This window comes from Periplaneta americana, chromosome 6 (assembly GCF_040183065.1).
Source record: "Periplaneta americana isolate PAMFEO1 chromosome 6, P.americana_PAMFEO1_priV1, whole genome shotgun sequence".
NCBI lineage: Eukaryota > Metazoa > Arthropoda > Insecta > Blattodea > Blattidae > Periplaneta > Periplaneta americana.
Window position 1 is genome coordinate 128550198 of NC_091122.1, and position 12848 is coordinate 128563045.

At 35.9% G+C, this 12848-nt stretch overlaps 1 protein-coding gene across 3 annotated transcripts in view; it reads right to left on the reverse strand.

Moving 5' to 3' along the window:
* LOC138701723 (piggyBac transposable element-derived protein 4-like) overlaps positions 1–12518 on the reverse strand; it is a 35344-nt gene extending 22826 nt beyond the window's left edge. Inside the window, exons 1-3 of one of the 3 annotated variants that reach the window (XM_069828924.1) lie at positions 12393–12518; positions 4593–4768; positions 53–180 (exon numbers count right to left, since the gene is read on the reverse strand). The gene's annotated coding sequence lies outside the window, so the exon portion shown is untranslated. The other 2 variants (XM_069828925.1, XM_069828926.1) reach the window with 2 other exon arrangements.
* Between the last annotated feature and the right edge of the window lie 330 nt (positions 12519–12848).

Genomic DNA, 12848 nt, shown 5'->3' on the forward strand with positions numbered 1-12848 from the left:
ACAACAAATATTAATCACAAATATATACATAATGCGTCATTTTGGTACTCACCTTATATTCTATTCACTGTCATCACTGCGTAGCTGTGTAGCTGCTGTGTATGTCCTTGGTTTTAAACCAGCTTGGCCATATCGAGAATACACTCTCTGAATATCTTGTAGGTACAGTTCGTCCATAAGCTGAAGAGAAGAAAGGGCTAAAATGAGATAAAAGGAAGTAAGATAAGGTAGCAAATAAAAGGAAAGAGTGGGTAAATGAGAAATAAAATTTCCAAAAGGAAATAACATTTCAAGGGATACCTAGTCATTGTGGTATACCTGAAAACGAGAAAGTCGATAATATTGCAAAACAGGCATCATATTTGAAGGGTACACGGGAATAACGAATAATGTCCATTCAGAATAATTTTGAGATAAATGAAATTTAAAGTTTGAGGACTTGAAATGTATAGTTTATTGTTAACTTACTGTTATTTTTTATCACACAAGAATGTACCATTATAAAGCAAATATGTGACAAAATATTGTTTTGATTTCATGAATTACAACAATGCAAAACTGCAAAAAGTCTACTTTGCTATGTTTTATAAACGGGAAGAACGAACAATGTCACAATTTAATTGAATATTTGTTGGGAATAGAATCAGGCATAATATTTTCAAACAATGTAGCACATGTTTACTTTCGTGTAGGGTATCCTTTTTAAAGGTTATAAATATTGTTGACCCATTATAAATATTTTTATCTTTGAGTGTTCATTGTTCCAAACAATTATTGAAAAACAAATCTACAAACTAATCTAATTGCACTGAATTTTCCATTGTGAATGAATAGATTGAACTATAAAATCGTCTCATTCACTGTTATTGACTTCTTGTGACTCGTCATTGGTGGGAGAAAGACTGAAATATTCTCTAGCAGTTGGAGAACAAACATTTTTCAAAATTTGTAATTCCTTGTACATTGCCTTGTAGCTGTTTACAGTTTACAATGATGAATGGTTTGGTTTCCTCCTAGAATTCGCAATCTCTTGCCTTCTGTCATCGGGTACTTCACACCTTGCTCTCTGATTGACAAGTCCCATGTTTTTGTCACATTCCATGTACGAGTGACCTCGAGTGGGAAATGTGATCCACTGAGCATCAAACCTCTTCTTAATATGTACTACATAACGACAAAATCTAAATACCGTAAAGTTCCTATTTTGTCCGGAACAAGAATCGTAGAAGATACGGAGTTCACCAACGCAGCTTGGTACAATATTCATACAGTGGTGTATAACATAGAGCAAACTTCCTCAGAGCCTTTACTTTAAATATTTTGGTCATACATGTCTTCCTGTTGACAGCGTATGTATGTTACAAGAATAAAAGGGCAGCTGTCGACGATAATAGCCCTCAATAGTTGAAAAGTTTGGAACTGGTAATTCTTTTGGAAATCCATGCAGATAGCTTCTTTATACTCTGACTTCCTGGATTTTAGACGTGCAGCCTGTTTTACTTCATAGAATTTATGTCCTTTTCTCTTGTGCAATTCATTCTTTCAAATCAAATTTTGTTTCTCCTTCTCAAAATTATCTAATTTACTTGCATCTTTTTCATTGGAAATTTCTGATTTAATGTGTGAAATGTCAGCTAATGTTGTATTTAGTGACAAAAATTACTCTGTATTGCTCGTAAGACACAGGGTTCGCAAGAAATTTTTCTAAGTGTAACTTAAGCAGCTTAGAAATATTGAAGTCCTCTGGAAGATACTACCTTCGGCTATCGTGACGAGATTAGTGGACTTTCTGACCTCTAAGTGACTGAATGTGCTGACAAATTTTAGATAAAATCTCTCCTTTCATTTGGTGAGCCCTGTTTCCATGTTTAACTCTTGTTTCTGTATGGGCTTTTCCAGTAGTAGTCAATGACGTTTTCAAAGTGACTAAACGTCTGCCTGTTACTCCATGTAGAGCAATTGCTTTATAAACGGGAACATCAGTATTTTGACCATCTTTGTTTATTCGCATTTTATATATATATAAGAAAAATTACGAAAATCAGCTTCGGCTTGTGTTTTTCTGGATCTTCTTCTTTGCACAGGAAGTACTGAAATTAGTCCTGAAAGGTGAGCATTTTGAGTGTCATATGATGCTAATTCATTGAAATGTTTAATAAGATCGCTTCTTTCACTTTGGCTTATTTTCTGAAAACACGGAAAACGAGAATATTTACAGTCTTCTCCCATAATATAACTAATAGGACGAATTTTTTATGCATCTGTAACACGTCCTGTAAATTTTCTCTTCCTTGAATTTACAGAACATGGAATGGGTCCGGATAATTAATTTTCTCTAACGTCAGACATTATAAAAATAAATTGCACTAACTACAAACACTACAATATGTACCATAAAAGTATAATAAAGGAAATAATCAATACCCTACCACAGACATCTGAACACTGGAATAGTACAGCTGTTTGTATTATGCTCACAAGTAGTTCTAATGAAAATTAATGGAATTTATTGTCACATGGAATAACAGCTAAACATCATTCAGTCATTTAATAATATTATTATTGTATAATACAGATTGTATTGGCATATGTAAAAAAAAAAACTAACCAGCAATGTGCTATGACTCTAAGATCAAATTTGTAAAAGCTGTCTGCATTAGTTTCTGTGTTTAAAATGGACATTGTTCGTTCTTTCTTGGGATGGATGTGACATTGTTCATTCTTCCAAAGTATACAGAAACTTTAACGCAGAATACTGAGGACAATTTTCGTTCTTACATAATACCAATGCAGCCAAATGAAAGTACTCCCCTTCTACTATCAGATGGCACTATCAACTCAATTTCGATTTTTGATGGACATTGTTCGTTATTCCCGTGTACCCTTCATTTGCAACCAAGACCTCTTCAAGTGATATCTCTATCCAGTGCTTTTGCTTCAGTAAAGTCTCATTTTATAAACCTATGGATCAACAATTGGCTCCCTTCTAACAAAGTAAAAATTTTAGTCTGTACAAAAGAAACCAAATGACCTGGAGTTAATTACTTAGTGGGGTTTAAAAAGGGCGCGTCAGTTACTATGGCTATTTGCGCCCTTATCTAAAATCCTTCACAAAACACAAACACAATAAAATAACCAGAATGCTTAAAAGAACTAAAAAACGTTGTCACGGTTAAAATGAGGTAAACAAATGCAGTTTCAACAAGGTGATGCATAAAAATCATAAAAGTGAGCAGTTCACAGACCTTAGCTGGTATTTAAAAAGAAACAATAAAATAATAAAACAAATGCCACCAGGAATAAATTATCTGGTGCATTTCTAAAATGCTCGGATGTAAAAGGTCCAAATGTCAAGATTGTTAAAAACATATACTAAAATGGAACTTCCAGATGTAAAGGGTCCGGAGGATAAGTAAAACAGGTCAGTAAAAAACTAAATCACCCTGTCAAGTCTCAGAACTGAATTTGTACAATTAAAATCGTTTCCAAGAGCGTCACGTAGAGTCGGCCGAATTCCATATTATCGACGGACACAGTCATATTTTCTACAATGCAATAAAAAATGTTCCACTGTAAGTGGAACATGGCATATATCACATTCCAGCTGAGGCTCGCCATGTAGGAGATGGCCATGTGTCAGATGACAGTGGCCAATCCTCAACCGGGTGAGTTGAACCTCTTCGTGTCGTGACGTTCTTGTTGACGAATACCAAACAAGACCAGTATTCTTTATTCTACGTAATTTATTTCCCTCTTGTGCAGACCATTCTCCTTCCCATTGCCACCATATTGTATGTTTCAGGTAATTTTGAATATCTTGTCACCTCTCACGCCAATACAACTCAGACCTATTCATAGCACCATCCCTTGCTGCCTCGTTAAATGACCTGGAAATGTACAAAAACTTGCCCAGACATGTTCAAACATTTTTAACAAGAGCCTGAACAGGTCACATTATCACACAATTGTACCTACACTGATTTCACATTTCGATAATACTACTTGTCTGTGGTGTAATAATCATGATGGAGATATGGAACACATTCTTCTATACTATCCATCCATAAACCACAAAAGAAGTAAATTAAAATCATCAGTACCAGTTGCAGAAGACACAACCCTGCAGTATATATTGACTACACCCCAACTCTGGTTACTCTGACATCTATAATGAACACCGATCTAAATACCCCTCATTTCTCGTGAAAAACAAAAACTGAATAGACTACAGTGGACTCTAGTTGACTTTTTGTTGTCAGCAAACAATTGGATACATTAAGAAGATTGATTGATTGATTGATTGATTGATTGATTGATTGATTGATTGATTGATTGATTAACGTCATAGGCATCGAACACTCCTGTGGAATTGCCCAAATGTGTTCAATTATCTAGAAAGTCAGCATATGAAGTTAGTCCTAGAAGTTACCAAGCCTGATTGTGGATCCAAGTGCCATGTGTTCAAATCCAGCTCAAGATGGTGAATTTATAAGCATGGCTTCTTTCAAAAGTGCAGTAAATCTAAGTGGCTCGTGTTACATTTATAGTAAGTGAAAGAATTTACACAGAATTACCAGGCACCCGTTACTCACCTCTTCAAGTTCAATTCTTTTGGAGACATGTCTTTAGACCAATGTCATAGTTGAGGATGCAAAGATATCTCCAGAAGTTTCAGGACACCACAGAGTCCTCTAGTCGACAATAGAAGAAAGGAAGTAGAAAATGTGTGTTGTAATAGACCTTCACAGGATAGCAGCAATCAAGAAACCTAAAATGGAGATCATGAATATGAATGACTGATTTTTAACATACTTATGAAGACCTCCAAATAAAAATAATATAAACAAAGTAAAAAAAAAAGGAGAAACTAGCAAACATGCCTACAATACTATGTGAAATATGCATAATTTGTACTAATAGAATAAATAGTAAAACAGAACAAATAATAACGAAATAAACATAGTTTATATCCGCCATTCCACCAATACTGATAATACTAAAAAAATCACAAGCCTTTCCCAGCGCTAGACAATTCTGAGTACTATATGTAAAGCATAAGAAAGGCCTTAACTAACCTAATGCTAGGTTATGTTGGTAAGACTGAAGAAAAAGTTGTTGTATAAGCAGAATACAAAGAGAAGTACCTACTTATTGTCTATAGTGATCTTCCAGTTGTATCACAATGAAACTCGTTCATTCTCTCCAAAAGTTGATATTAATACTTGTCGATTATTATCTATTCTAGAAACATGTGATATTACACAAAGCCAGTCAGGGCCTCTGCAACAAACTCTGAGATGTTTTAAATTTAGCAATGAGGATAATGTTTCGTGAAACAACCCATGTTATCTGATGTGATGTTTAGGAGCTATGCGACATCAAAGAAAAGACAGGTTACAGTGACTTTATTACAAAATGAATTATTTACTTATTTACAAGTACCCTTACAGACAGGTTACAGAAGGTGCTCAAAGTATCTACCCTCAACCTGATTACATTCATTAGGCCTACACCATTGTAGTAGTGACTGTCAATGGTCGGTGTCGAATTTTATCAAAAGCAGCAAATCGCACATCAGTTTCTCTTTGGTGTCAACTGGTGTGGTGTACACGACATTCTTCACATGCCTCAAAAGAAAAAAAAAATATCTAGGGGCGCTAAGTTAGATGTTCGCAATGACCATGCAAAAGGTACCACCCTCCCTAGCCATTGCTCCTTATAGGTATTATGCAACCAGGTTGAAGGGCAGCGGGACACATCATGCTGGAACCACATGTCTGTGCACACTGCGAGGGGTACATACTTCTACGGCAGCGGAAGCATGTTCCAAAGGATCTCAAGGTAAGTTGCTCCATTCAAATGGGGCAGCAAAATGACAGCCCTAGCAAATGATTACCAACAATTCCTTTACTGTAAACCTTTGCTTGTGACAAGACCTGAAATTTTCATAGAATCTGACAATCACACTGCTATGATGAAAGTACTGTTAGGCCTATTCAATCTATGGTATGCATACCTCCTGGGGTATGTGGGGTTGTCTCAAGGGGTACCTAGACATTAGTGTCCTGCAATGTCCGAACATGAGAGAGGCAACCAAGATATTATAAAATTCGCCTTATTCTATATGAAAAACTAATTGTAATACATATGCTCAAATCCTTATGCAGTTAAAATCTGAATGGATCACACTCGACAAACTCGAACCAAACATAGCGCCTGTAATGCACGATGCAAGTACAGATCCCACTGACTTACTTACTTACAAATGGCTTTTAGATATCCTGGAGGTTCATTGCCGCCCTCACATAAGCCCGTCATCAATCCCTATCCTGAGCAAGATTAATCCAGTCTCTACCATCATACACCATTTCCCTCAAATTCATTTTAATATTATCCTCCCATATACGTCTCAGCCTCACCAAAGGTCTTTTACCCTTAGGTCTCCCAACTAACACTCTATATGCATTTCTGAATTCACCCGTATGTGTTACATGCCCTGCCCATCTCAAATGTCTGGATTTAATATTCCTAATTATGTCAGGTGACAAATACAATGCGTGCAGTTCTGCGTTAGGCTATGTACTTTCTCCATTCTCCTGTAACTTTATCCCTGTTAGCCCCAAATATTTTCCCAAGCATAAGGCGCTTCTCGAAAACCCTTAACCTCTATTCCTCTTTCAAAGAGAGAGTTTAAGTTTCACAACCATACAGAACAACCATTAATATAACTGTTTCATAAATTCTAAATTCTAAAATTTTTTGAAAGCAGACTAGATGACAAAAGCTTTTCTACTGAATAATAATAGGCATTTCCCATATTCATTCTGCGTTTAATTTCCTCTCAAGTGTCATTTTTATTTGTTACTGTTGCTCCAAGATATTTCAATTTCTCCACCTTTTCAAAGGATCGCATCCCACTGACTACGAATGTAAAAATGTTAACATTTATTTTATTATACGGTACTTGTTGATAACAACCCATCACCGTAAAAAACAGCTTGTTACGAATCCTTCAAATAAGCACATATGTGCGAATCCAGAAATGAATATAGTGTAAGTTGGGAGGCCGGCAGGAAAAAAGACCTTTGAGGAGGCCGAGATGTAGATGGGAAGATAATATTAAAATGGATTTGAGGGAGGTGGGATATGATGGTAGAGACTGGATTAATCTTGCTCAGGATAGGGATCAATGGCGGGCTTATGTGAGGGTGGCAATGAACCTCCGGGTTCCTTAAATGCCAATATGTAAGTAAGTAAGTACTTGTTGATAATTATTGCAGTTTACATATTTTCTTTTACAATACCAACTCTTGTTTTTTTTTTATCTTCAATAACATTTTACATAATTCAATACTATTTTATTATTATTGCACCAATAACTATTGTATGATGATGATGATGATGATGATGATGATGATAATAATAATAATAATAATAATAATTTGTTTTGCATACAATATCAATCATACTATTGTGTTTTTTTAATATATAGCCTAATTGCAATGCAGTTTAGGGATACAAAGGTAAAAAAATGTTATTTCAGGGGTATGCTAGCAAAAAAGATAGAATATGGTACCACTGGTGTAAAGAATGTAATCAGACTCAGGATAGACACTTTTAAAATTTTCTTTAACCTGCCCGCAAGGACACTTAAAAAAAGAATAATTCACTTAATTTACTGTAAATAAGCTTATCACTAAAATCCATCTTTTTTTCAATGTCACATAGTTCCTAAATGACGAGTCAGAGAACATGGGTTGTTTCATGAAAAATAATGCTCACTGCGAGATCTATTTCCTCAAGAGTTTGTCAAAGAGGTCAGGTTATGACTTCTAAAACAAAGACTCATATTTATCATTCAATAATAATTAAAAGTACAATTTATTTATAGTCTATATGAAATTTAAAAGCAAGAAATATAGAAAAATTAAACTCAACAGAAATAGATTTTGGCGATGGTCAGCTAGGATTTCTGGGAAGGATAAAATTAAGAATATCAACAATTAAAAACAGAACGTAACTAGACCTAGGTCCCTTTTGGAAGATATTAAAACAAAACAACTGAAATGGTATAGACATGTAAAGAGGGAAGGCAGGTTACCAAAAGAAGGGTGATTGTTACTTATGTCCCGCCCACTATAGGAGACTTAAGCCAGTTTTACACTAATCCTAAACGTTGAGTATAACTTGTTGCTTGTGTAGGCAGTCTTTTACATTAGATTTGCGAAAATTGGTTTGTAGCGCAACATTGGCAGTGATAAAAGTGTGAAATATTCAGGTGAAATGAGCGTTGAGCGACTTCCGCCGATTTTGGAATAGACACCGACGCACTTGAACTGCCAACATAGAAAGCAAAAAATCACACTCAATTGCTTTCACCTTCATCTTGATGGGATAATAAAAGCCTAAACTAACCTAGCCTAACCTGCGTCGGTGTCTATTCCAAAATCGGCAGAAGTCGCTCAACGCTCAGTGGGCAGTGGATACTCTACATTGACCAAAAGATGTTACAAAATGGTATCCACCAAGAAGATGGAACGAGGCACGCCAAAACTTACTTGATTACAAGGAATTGACGAAATGATGATAAAGTATAAACAGAGGGAGAGTGAGAGAACAGGAACAACTGGAGGATGAAGATAAACTAAATGGGTGCTGGAAGATGTGACAACATTGTATACCATGCAGAATAAAAGAACACATTTGTAGATCACATAGCAATAGGATTATTAGAGGCCTAACTGTTTATTCTAGAAGTGCCCCACGAATGGTACCTCTACCTTTTCAAGCATCGGAAATACAATGTACAGTAGGCCTATCATTATTTCCTCAAATTTTGAAGAAATTTCAAGCCTAGTTGTTGAAAATTGACCTCATATTGGGTGATGTAGTGCAGCAAACGCAGTTTAACAAATCTGCCAAATCTTTTAGCAAAATTACTCAGTTCGCACATTCTCATTGTCATTTCTTTGGACTGAAAATACAGCCTCATCAAAAGCTTTTCTGAAAATTGCTGGTGCAGTTTTTTTTTACGGAATAAAGGCAGGCACTACGGACATATCATCCGCGTTCACAGCAGTTTATTTGAGGTACAGAAACTACATACAAAGCTCTCTGAACACAACTGAGCAAGATTCGCTAGCCTGGGTAACAGAACTGACATTCACTTGCATTATTCTTGTATTCAATTTAACAAAATAATTCCAAACGTATAGCTCTTTTATTCATGTGATGTGTGAGTGGTAAGTTTCATTTAAAGTAGACAGTCAATTACAATCTAGTTTGTTTGGTTAAACTACCGTAAAACCCGAGTCACACGGGATAGTTTACAGGAGTCAAGTGCTTGAAGTCTCTAACCTTGATGCTATATTTGTGATCACACGGAGACATTAAACTTGAAACCATGCTTGAAAAAAAGCACGCGCTGAATGTTGTATTCGTAGTGGTGTTTGAATTCTTCTATTCTGTTATAGTTAATAAAAATCAATAGTGAACTAGCATTTTTAACTTGGTGAAACTGAAGATGCCACTAGCACATAGCCTATTAAAGCAATTGTGCAGCTAACTGGAGCCTTGTTATTGTATGAATTACAAAATATTCTGGAAAAAAAGGAAAAGAGAACATGGGTTAAGAAATGGATTCGTAGAAGAATTATGCACAGTGCATCTAATACCTTGTTAGAAGAATTAGCTCAAGAAGGTCCTGCAGAATACAGGAAACATCTCAGAATGAGTCCTGTTTTAAGGGTTTTTAACTTTTTTCGAATCACTTCTACGTCTATGTTTTCGAAACCTTGTTCCATGAGTTCACTGACTAGTTTCTGGAATAATAATTCCCGCTTGTTTTTATTGAGGTATTTTTTGTCACGTATATTCCATACAAGTTCATACTTCTCATACACTTCCAAAAACTTTATGATATCGTTGGAATTCCACTTAGGGGCGCTCATTATTAATAATTATTAATTTACTTCGACAATAGGCCTAAAACTACAAACTTTCTACTTGCAAAGTTGCTACAAGTTCGCATTCACATGCGGAAAGTGGAGTCAAGTTGGTCACGTGATGGGAAAGTGGACACAAAAGTTGACGGGTCGTCAACTCAAATTCTGCTTGACCGCCAAGTCACAACTTGACTGTCTCGACCATATCACAGAGCCTTGAAGGAAAGTCGACTTGCTCCAAGCACTTCATTCCTATAAACTATCCCCGGGTGAATTGGCCTTAAGTTAGCCTATTTCTTTTTTCTTTTGTTTTCCGTGACTTTTGAGAGCATATTGGTCATTTTAATGATACGATGGAAAGATATGATGTCGTCATCATCATCATCATTGGCGCTACAGCCCAAAACGGGCCTGGCCTTCTTGATTCTCTGCCTCCAATCTTCTCTATCCCGGGCTCTCACTTCCCAATTCCTACACTTTAGTAGCTGCTGACAATCTTCTTTGATTGAGTCCTTCCATTTTTTCCTAGGTTTTCCAATAGGTCTTTTGCCATATAAGATATGTCATATCACTTAAATAATCCCTTCAACTAACCCACCAACCTTGTTACATACTTTGGCTTAATATCATTTAGCTAACCTCTCATTTACCCATAAAGAACGTATGTATAGGATTACCAGATGTCCAGATTTCGCCTGACATGTCCTCCTTTTTAGGTGTGTATCCTGCGTCTAGCCAGGCATTGTAGAAAATCGTACACTGTCCTGCTTTTAATGCTACTGAACAATAAAATACAAATTTTCACGATTCAAGATTCTAAACTGTTTGACCAGTTCTGCAACCCTCAAACAGTATGCAGTTAACCTAACTGATGAAGAGTATATGGTAAATATTCCTTAGACAGACAATGGGCTAACTTCTTGAAGCATTCAAACCCTGAGTTAAGCTCCCAACTTCTTCAGATCTGCAATTTTTACTTTGCAATACCAAGCCACAATGCACATGTGGAGAGGATATTTTCTCTCATCATTTCTCAGTGGACCAAGGAGATTAACCGTCTTTGTGTAGAATTCATCAGAGGAATTGTGTTTGTGAAGTACAATTTAGACATCTCTCTTGTATGGACTTTCACATTTATTTACTGGATGGCAAGCAACATTCATTGCTTAATGAAATTGGGTCATCACAGAAGTAACAGGAACCAACTAATTAAAAAAAGGTTAATTTATAATATATATTATTACGGTACTAATATGATATAATTGCTTGGACAGCAAAAGAAATGAGGATATCATGCAAGAACTTCAATTACAACCAGTCTCTCAGTTTATAAACAAGTACCACGTGCAATGGAAAGACGGAGAATGACTCACTGAGACCGTAATGGGCCTTGAGTTTTATACTGGTTTGGATGATGATGATTACTAGGTGTCTTGCATCAGTTCTAATGCAAACCAAGTTCAACAATTTACATTCTTATCAGAATTATTACAATATCACATTTTTATGTCTTTTTTTTTTTTTTTTTTTGGAAAATCCTGCTTTTTCAGAAAAAATGTCCTTTTAATTTTTTTACTTCTGGTACCCTACGTATGTAACGGGTTAGTTGAGGGGATTATTTAAGTGATATAAGATCATACCTTCCCATCGTATCTTTATTTATTTATTTTAGTAGGTTATTTTGCGACGCTTTATCAACAGCTTAGGTTATGAGATGAAGGTGATAATGCCGGTGAAATGAGTCCGGGGTCCAGCACCGAAAGTTACCCAGCATTTGCTCATATTGGGTTGAGGGAAAACCCCGGAAAAAACCTCAACCAAGTAACTTGTCCCGACCGGGAATCGAACCCGGGCCACCTGGTTTCGCAGCCAGACGCGCTGACCGTTACTCCACAGGTGTGGACTCGTATCTTTAAAATTACCGAATATGAACTTATAGTTTTTCACATCATAATATTCCATTAAAAACTATGGATTTGAGGGAGGTGGATATGATTGTAGAGATTGGATTAATCTTGCTCAGGATAGGGACTGATGGCGGGCTTATGAGGGCGGCAATGAACCTCCGGGTTCCTTACAAGCCATAAGTAAGATATTCCAGTAATTTTTTTTTCAAAGTGAGGCACTATAGGCTTATTTCAAGTGGACTAGCCTTCAGACTAGTTCCATAGACTAGGTTAGTTTCTGTATAGGCCTTTAGGTAACTGATCGACAATATGTATTCTCTAAACTTAGTTACATGTTGTGTAAAGTCGATTGATTACTAACTAGGCTAGACTATTACACTTTATAATGTATTATAAATTAAAATTCGTATTCACCGGGAGTGAGATTGAAACCATGTTGAACGACCTGTGAGAACATGGCATCCCGAACACATTCACTATATTCACAATAATAATTATAATATGTGGCCGGTCATATCATTATTTCTGTAAATTAACTTACTGAGCAGATCACATTAAAATACTACTGAAAAGTCTTTCTTCAGTATAAAGTAAACAATTTTTTACACTTCTGTATCGCATCTCATATAACACCATCAATGCCGGTAAAAAATCTGTAAACAAAGCAGTGTTGCCAACAAAGATTCATTAAATTTCTTTGTCTTTCTTTAGATTTCTCTTATAAATCCAATAGTTTTTCAATTTTCATAGACAAAAGAACCATTCCGGCCCTTTCAATAGTATACTGAATGTAATTGTGAGCTGTTGTTTCATCCATAGTCAGTGTCATTCTATTTTTCTACTGTTGTAAATTTCTCTCCAATAATTGAGGCGTTATGATTAACTCCACTTTTGGTTATTTCAGAGTTTCTAAGTTGGCAATGTATTAAATTGACCATATTTTCAGTGGTCAAAGTGATTAACTCCATAGTTCAGTAAAAAGCTCACAGAATGCAAT